We start from the raw sequence: 9,785 nt of genomic DNA, 5'->3' as shown, positions 1-9,785 counted from the left end.
TCTGTTTTTTCTAGACTACATAACAACGTTTGAAGAACATTTTCACTAAGAACATTTCATGAAGAAGATAAAACGTAGGGCATTACAATGTCTTTAACTTTAAGTCTTTGATGACAAAGAAGTTTTAACTGCTTGAGTATATGATTAGGCCCTTCAGTCCACTTCCACTTTACTTTGATTTCAAACCAAAGTGGCGCATAAACACCAACAATAAACTCCACCAGAAGTTGCAGATTATATGTTTCTTCACCTGAAAGTACGATTTCGGAGCACCAAAGTAAACATATTCTATTTGCAAAATTCAACCATCTTGCATGCGAATGTGGACCAATTTCTTTACTTTTAAGATTTTCCGGAAAAACCCCAGCGTTAATTGCATGGGTAATTTTATAAAGATACTTTTGATCATCTGATAGCAACTTTACAACTTCAGAGTCAAGTTCTATTATTGCATTAGGAAATTCAATTTTTACTATGCTATCTTTGACTTTGAAGCTAGTTGCCTTACCTATAAGTTTTCCAATAGAACCAGAAAAATTATTTTTAGACGTAGTTTTTCCATCAAGCTGAATCATTAGATGTCGGAGAGGTAGTTCATTTGTATGAAGAGCACAAATTTTCCACATTAATTTTTTATCCAATTTATGTTCAAGGAAATGGATAACACCTCCTTTCCAACCAGTGTTTAAATTTGTTGAGTCTGCACCAATGGCAACTAGATAGTCTCCGACATCATGATTCACAATCCATTCGTAAATATTATCAGCTATTTGCTCAGCTGCAGTCTCTACTCTTTCTTCAGAATTGTTAGTGAAATGAAATTGGTATTTTCCTCCAGGTTCAGAACAAACTGAATAATGTTCTTCTTTTTTTTCCGATGGGTGTAATTTTCCATCTTCTTCTTCTCTCATGTACTTAGTCAAATCTTTTCGTCCATCAAAAAATATACATTGAATATTATCATTCATCGCTACTTTTTCAGCTCTACCTCGGATTTCTTTCATTAACTTAGTCTTACTTCGTTTTATTTTGTTGTGATCAACGAAAATATCAGTATTTTTCTTTAAAAAATTTGCATCTTTTGCAGAAGCTAAAGTAGCAGTAGCTATGGCTGCTGCAGCTCTGTTAGATACCCCATACCTAATAGCTACTTGAGAAACCCTGGTAATATCTAAGTAATTTTTTTTCAAACTGAAGTCAACTTTTTCTGTATTATCTGCATTTTTGTTGCCAATGTCCGAATCGTCTGTTGTTTGAAATTCTACTGCTAAAGGAGAAAATAAATTATGTTAAACAATTTTAATGAAAAAAATTTATAATCAATTTATACTCAACTTTTTAATTCACAGTTTAAACAAAAATTGACAAAAATATTTTTAGTATTTTAGCATTTACTTGCATCCTCACTAAGTGTTCCAGGTATTTTAGAGTCTGATTCTTTTCTACCTAAATATCTGGTTAACCGATGTGTCTCTGGTATATCAACTAATCCTATTTGTAAAGAACTTTTGTTACCAATTTTATTTCTTTGAGCTTGTAGGAAAAATAGTTCTTGCAAAGGTATCTTTGCTACTTTTGGACATATGCAAGTTACATGAGCTTTAAAAAGACAACCATTGCATCCATTTTCATTACAGCTAAAGATGTTGCACTTACATTTCGTCAAGTCAAACAACTTATCCAGCTTGTCCGTATACATATTTCTTTTTTTTGTAGTTCTCAGTTTTCTAATGTCTTTTGCAATCTTCCATTCAAGGACAAGTTTATCGACTGCGTATTTTTCTGAGACCAACGGGATTGTAGAATTTGCTGACATCCAAATACTTTTTATTTTAATAAATATTTGTATACACATACATCTTGTATTCAAATGTGTAACTGATCTATCACGCAACAAAATTCCATACCGTAAACTATCTCTCAGCGTAGGCAGTTCTGATAAACAAAGTTCGAGTCCATTACCCAATAGCTCATGCAATTTAGGGCATTTTAACATTGTTTGAGCTCGAGTAAATTTAGCCATTTATAGCAATGAAATTGATGCTATGTTTGTTAAGAAATATTGGTACTTTTTGTAGTAGGTAAAAAAACGACCCTTATAAATATGTTATAAATTTGTTAATTACATTTTTATTACAATATTTAGGATGCCAAAGTGATTATAAATAAATAAAACTCGTTTAAACCGCAAATCGTCAGGAAACTATTATCTTAGTAATTATCCTACAAATAAGCTATTGGAACTTTATAAAAATAAAAAATCCTACACCATTTCCTGTATTTAAATAATTTTAATGGTTTTTAATAATAATGGAAGGGAGGATATAAGTCCAAAGCCCACAAAGTTTGATGCCTATGTTTCATGATTCACCTCATTTTATACTAGTAGCATTACGCACATTGAAAATAACAACAACAAGTTTTGTATACTAATTTTTTTTAAAGTTTTTCGTAAAACTATCGTTTTTTAAACGCCCTGCGCCTACAATAAATGAACTTTTTAGGAAAAAAAAAATTATTAACGTCTTTTCTAATATCCTAAAAAATATTACGCACGCTCCCATTTCTAAAATTTATAAGTAGATATTTTTTGTAAAATCCATAATGGTAGCCAACTTTTCTTACGTCTATCGTGTTTGTATAGCATTAAGAAAAGTAGCACCGAATATATATATAATTTTTTATGTCTATATTATGTCTTATTGTTTTTTAATAATTGCCTTTCCTTTGGCTAATATAAAAAAGGCCGAAAAATGCCAATATAATAAGATTTTTGTAAAACTGACATTTTTCAAACGCCCTGCGCCCACACTAGATGAACTTTTTAAGAAAAAAAAAATTATTCACGTCTCTTCTAATACCCTAATACATAAAAAAAATGTTGCGCGCGCTCCCATATCCAAAATTTTAAAAGTACGACCCACCCTAAGCTACACCTAACATACAAGTTGGTCCACCAAACATACAAGTTATCATGACACCAAAAAAAGTTTCTGCAAGAGAATCTGGGTTATCTAATGCTTTTCCAAAAAGACCACTCCATGATATAATAACATTTTTTAAACATAAACATCATCGTGGAGAATAATACAAGTTTTTTGATCACCACTTAAATTATCAAAATCTTCTTTAAAAAAAAAATTATCATCAGATTTCGATATTTTCGAAGTAATGCATGTCAATGTTCGAATAGAAGGTAGTTTAAAATCATCACGCAATTTTTCATAAAGTTTACGAGGAGTATCAAAATACTCAAATGCTCTGATGATTACACTAAGAATATACTTATTTGTGTTCATGGGATCAATTTGCTCATTCATTACTATTTCTTTACTGTTTGGTGTCAAAAGGTTCAAATATCGCAAAATTTCTTCAAATTTAGACCGTGTGTTAACAACATTAGACACAGTATATACTTTTCTTTTTTCCACCATTGAAATATGATTCAAACTTTAAACAGCAATCAAATTTAAATAGAAATTTTGGTGTTGCATAATTAATAAAGTCTGTGGATTGTACACAAAATTTACTATCTGAAATGAAGGCTACAATTTCAAAAGTAAAATTGCGTTTTTTATTTAACTATGCGTCACAAAACATGTCAAAGTTAAAATTATCTTGTGCTAAAAATAAATCGATTTTGTCAAAAAATTTTGGCTTGAGGATAATGCAAGCTTAGTTGATCTTAAAGAGTGTATAGATGTTAGTATTTAACTTAAAAGAGAATTGGGCAAATTGATGGTGGATTTTTTGGTCTTTCTCTTCCTTTTACCTTAACTTTTCAAGATTTTTCGGCCACTTGTCACATTATTTGCATTAGGAATGCAAATTTGCATTAGGAATGCATTTTATTCAACATTTTTTCTCTTCTTCGTCTCTTGGAAATCTATAAACTGAAATTTTATTTATAATTAATATATTAAAAAGAACCCATTTGCCTGGTTTATAAATAAAACTGTCTAGCCACACCGTGACGTCATGTTATGACGTTAGTTAGCGGTGTGCTTGTGGGTAGTGTTGTCATAAACTGAAATTTTAGTATTCTGTACCAGCACCTATGAATATAGTCGGTACTCGTTATCAAATTCGGTATCTAAATGAAGGAAGAATTACACTGGCCACAAACCAAATTGTAAGCGTTGATAATGTGTGCATAAAAGCGTGCATAAATACAACATTATGAATTTGCATTTTTAGCAAAAACTTGTATTTTTTGTATTTCTAGCCTGTTTTCTTAAAATCTTTCTGAAGTATAAAAAAATATTTTCCGTCGCTCGTTTTGTTGTATGTAAATTGCTATACCAAATTTTTGTTTTTTTACAAAAAAAAAAATACTTTTACAAAAAGCAATTTTTTGGAAATGACTTACCTCCTACGTATCAGAGACCGCTAGGAATTTCAAAACCATTCCAAATTAGGCTTTAATTGACAATTTCGGTGCCATCAAAAAGATATCAAGCGGTTTTTTTCATTATAAGATTTAGAGTCTGTGGGCCAAACCTTAGCCTGTGGGCCAAACCTTAGCCTGTGGGCCAAACCTTAGCCTGTGGGCCAAACCTTAGCCTGTGGGCCAAACCTTCGCCAAAATGTCTTATACGACTTATCGGATTTTTGAACAAAAAAAAAAAAGATAAAGCTTTGATAACTATAAACGCTTTTTAACTTATGTGTTTTTATTTAATGGGGTTCAAATTTGAAATGTTTTTTGTTCCAAAATCTAATAGAATCCTAAAACACTTTTTGACTAGGTTAGTTGCTGAAAATAAAGTCTATGAGTTGGAACCGTCAATTTTTCTTTAGATGCTATATTTAGTTTCAAGAATAAAAATAATTAAAAATAAAAATCGTAAATTTAATACTAGTACAAGTTGTTTATGTTCGAAAAAGGGGAAAAATGAGTCAAAACAACAAAACTGCAAATCCTCTTTATTTTATACGCTATTACATCGTTATTTTATGATATTACTCTTTACTTATTGATGGTAATTCTGAAAAATATCTGTATGTCGCTTTATAAATAGCGCTGCTGGACGGTTAAAATTGCTCGGTATTAATATTAGTACCAATAAACTCGGTACTTTGAACGACTTTTACCATAACTACCTTTTTAATAAAGATCCGTGTTGGTACCGAAATACCGAGTACTGTGACAACACTACTAGAGGGAAGTTTTATTTAAAAAAATTGCTTTTGAGCTATAAAACTTTTAAGAGTAATGTCGTTGCTATTAACAACTCAGCTAATGTCAAATTAACAATTCAGCTCATCTATATTAGCTAAATTGGTCTAGAAATAAAAAATTCAGTTCAGCTCATCTATATTAGCAATGTTGGTCGAGAAATAAAAAAAACCATGAAAATTTTAGTCACGTAGTGATGTTTAATAATTTCTTCCTTAAATGAGAGGCTAATGTTCCATCTATTATCTTACCTGTTTTTTTGTAGTGCCTATTATGAGCTAACTAAATATCAAGAATTTATCTTTTCTTATTTATACTAACACTAAAATATTGAAAATACTGAAGACAAAAATAAAGACCGTCGTGGATTTGCTGTGTATATGATCGCTAAAAACAGAAGTAGTCTTATAGAAACCTTAACTGTTCAATAAAATTTAAAAAACTAAAAATTTGATTTTAACAAAAGCCGATGAAAAAAATCAATGGAACCAGATAAGAATACGATTATCATTTAGGGAAGCCTGTAAATAATGCTTTGTTTTGAGTAAGGAACATGTTGTGTTTGATGTTGTGTTAGAATTTCCAGTTTCCAGGACATTACTTAATCATAATATAGTAACATTTACATTTTCGTAATATTTTCTCAGACTGCTTCTTACAGACTTCTTTTTGTTAAAGTACATTTGCTGGTTTTTACTGTATTCAAAATACGAAATCGTTATTTTTTTTAACCATAAACCACAATTGCATTATATATTTAAACCATGCCCTTTGGTAATTTGAACAGTTTTTCGTTAGAGAAATTCATATTTTATGACTCAATACAATTGTATTGAGTTAACTTAAGTTTAAGTTGAAAAAAGTTTCAAAAAAATCCGAGAACGGATCCAGACCAAGAAGTAGGAGGGAGGGGGGGTCGGCTCGCAGGATTTTTTTAATTTTTTTGAATTTGAATTTTTTAAAAATGCTACTTTATTTAGACAGCCTCCTTAAATCACTTCAGTTTTTAAATAATTTGCTGTGATAAATATATAAATTTACAAAAAAAAAACTTTTCCAAAATATAAGAAGATATAGGGCAATCGCCACATTACCTACCCCCCACTTCGACCCCTATAGATCCTCCTTTAAAATAAGCTCGACCAAAAGATTTTTTTTTACCAAAAAATAATTCTGATAAAATAGTTATCATCGTAAACGGCAAAGCTGTTTACGATGATTATTGTTTCATCAGTATTACTTCATTTAAATTTACCAAACTCCTTAATAAAATTTGTTTTTTAAATTCAAATTCAAAGACACTTTTCTCTTTATATTTTTTCTTGAGTGCATTCCTAATCATTTTATATATTATATTACTTTTATTTGTATTTTTTTTGTCAAACTAAAACTTAATTTTTTGGAATTTGGGAAAGTTGACAATAAACATCCATGAACTCTTAAAATAAATGTTCACAATAAAAGATATGGGATCTTTTATCATCGTCATTGTTAACTGTTAATTTCGTCATTTAAAACCTGTGTTTTCTAGTTTGTTTTTGCATATCTGGTCATCAGCTACATATATGTAGTAGTTTTAATAGTTTATATATGATATTTTAATTAAGTCTTGGTGCCTTATGTTTTTTAAATTTAGGAATAAAAACAATTTCAAGAATATCTTGAAGAAAATTGATTAAATAAAAAATAATCTCGGTAGTTATGAAATAAAAGCAATTTAGTTTATGGTCCAAATCTAAGTGAAATATGATATAAAACCAATAAATTCAGAAGATATGCGGCAGTTCCTTAAAGTCATTCTTCATATGGGGTGTGTCAAACTGTCATTCTTTTAAAACTACTGGTCTAAGAATTTTTTCTAGAATAATGCCAAAAAATAAATTCCAACTAATGTTACGGTTCTAGCATTATTTTGACTATGAAGATTTGGGTAGTAGACGCTTGTGTAAAATTATTGGACTTCTCGATCACTTCAATTGGATAGGATCTACTGTTCTAATAAAAATATTTTAATTGATGAATCAATGATGCTTTGGAAGGGACGTCTTGTATTCAGGCAATATGTGAAAAATAAAAAACAAGTGTATGGTATCAAGTTTTTATCCGCATTTTAATTAGGTTCCCGGAATTTTTAAATTAAAAACTTATTTGTAATCTATTCTGAAAATCAACTGTGATGCTTATGAAAAAAGATTGAGTTAACAAAACCAATCATGCGCAAATATTATTTGTAATATGTTAGTACGAGTAAACTCGTAAACATCTACGAATAAACTCGTAGTTGGCAAACTCACAATGCAAGCTTACTTCGAGTATTCTCGTAGTTGGCAAATAAATGACAACAACTTACTACGAGTATTCTCATAGTTGGCAGCAAACAGGTTAAGGACCACAGCCGTTTTAAAGTTTGGAAATTTTTATAAACTATTAACGCATGCGTATCTAAACGTAGCACCTTTCTTTAATATCGAAATAGCCGTGTTATAGAACTTAAGAAAATTTCAATATCCGCTATATTCAGTAAAAATATCTGGTACACCTCTAGTTTTTTGCATGAAAGTAGACATGTCATATGATGTAAATAATGCGTATGATTTATTTCTTAAGTAGTTTTGCAAACAGTACAACAAAGCATTTTCTTAAAAAAAATGTGTCATGAATAGCAAGTCTTATTTAACTCCTTGGATGTCCATAGGCCTATTTAAGTCCTCAAAAATTAAACAAAAATTTTATTATAAATTCTTAAAATTATAGAAATCTATTTGAAAAAACACTCTAAAAAAGTTTATTAAGAAAAAATTATTAGAAAAAAAAAATGAAAACACTAAAAAAACACGTTATTAATTATATAATTGGAAAAAACACAAAGTATAAGTAAATAGTGCGGCCGTGGGGCACTATATTATAAGCACAATAAGCTAAAATAAGTATATAGTGCGGCCGAGCGCTTGCTTTAGAAGCAAGAGATCCAGGTTCGAAACGAGCTTTGGACATATTTTCGCGTCACGGTAAGGAAGGAGGCGTGAACTTCCTGGTTAAATGCACATCCGCGGTGCTCTGTGACAAGACCATTAGGTCTTCTTGGGGCACCTAAATAACAAAAAAAAAACTAAAAAAACTAAAAAAATTAAAAAAATATAAAATATTCTACCAAAAAAACTTCTGATTAATAAAAAGCTAGTTTATAAAAAGTCTTTTATTGCTGAGAATCTTGTCAGCTTCTTTGAAAATGTAGGGCCGAACTTAGCTAAAACAATTCCGCTGAGCTCAACAAGTTTTGATTTTTATTTAAAAAGATATAGTACCCATATGGACAAATCTAATCTTAAAGTTTGCGAATTGCTCTTAATAGCCTTAAAAAAAAAAAAAAAAACCCGCAGACTTTATTAAAATTCGCGCCAATGTTGTAATATCTGAACTTTATGACATTGAAATACCTTTATTACATATCTTTAAACTTCCTTTAAAATCAGGCTTCGTGCCGGATAAGTTGAAAATTGCCCGAATCACACCAATTTTTAAGAGTGGAGATGCCCCAACATTTAAAACTAAAAACCAATTTCTATCTTGCCTTGTTTCTCAAAGATACTTAAGCGTATAATGTACAACAGGCTCTATGATTATCTGACAAAAACAACATGTTGTAAAAAAAACAGTTCCGGTTCAAAAAAAAGCATTCAACTGACACGCAGTTTCCGACCTTGTAAACGAGATACCAGACGCTCTAAACAACGATTAATTTACATTAAGAGTTTTCATTGAACTGGCCAAAGCCTTTGGTACCGTAAACCATGATATACTGCTAAGTAAACTTGAACACTATGGCGTTAATAATATAAATTTACTTTGGTTTAAAGATTATTTAACAAACAGAAAACAATTCATATGGTACGATTCAAAAGAAACAGTTAAACACTCAATAACTTGTGGGGTTCCGCAGAGCTCGATTCCAGTACTATTTTTGTTTCTAATGTACATAAATGATCTTTATTTATCGTCAAATCTTATAAACTAAAGATGACTATAATTTTTTTTATTCACAAAAAGATATTAAAATACTTTTTAAACATGTTAATGATCAATTAGATAAAGTTAATGAGTGGATAGTGAGTAACAAACTTTCTCTGAATGCTGATAAATTTATTTTGTTATTTTATTCCCAAAATTGAATAAAACTGAAAACCACTCTTGAGCAATTTAAAAAAGAATCCAAACGGTTGTTCTTATTTATAGATCTCACAATACTAGATTTTTTAAATAAAGTAAAGCTCTAATAAAAAATCAAGATAATTAAAAAAAAAATTATTTTAAAAGAATGTTATTATCACAATCCACCATAACAAAGTTTATTAGTAATATTACTCTCTCTATATAAATATATATATATATATCTTTATATATATATATACATATATATATACATATATATATATATATATATATATATATATATATATATATATATATATATATGTGTATATATATATATATATATATATATATATATATATATATATAGTTTTTTTTTATTTTTTTTCAAGAATATATTCATTTTTTTGCAACTGCAGCTGCTTTCTTTTCCTTTTTGCAACTGCAGATAATTGAG

Source organism: Hydra vulgaris, chromosome 01 (assembly GCF_038396675.1).
Source record: "Hydra vulgaris chromosome 01, alternate assembly HydraT2T_AEP".
Taxonomy (NCBI): domain Eukaryota; kingdom Metazoa; phylum Cnidaria; class Hydrozoa; order Anthoathecata; family Hydridae; genus Hydra; species Hydra vulgaris.
Note: the sequence above shows the minus strand (reverse complement) of the source record.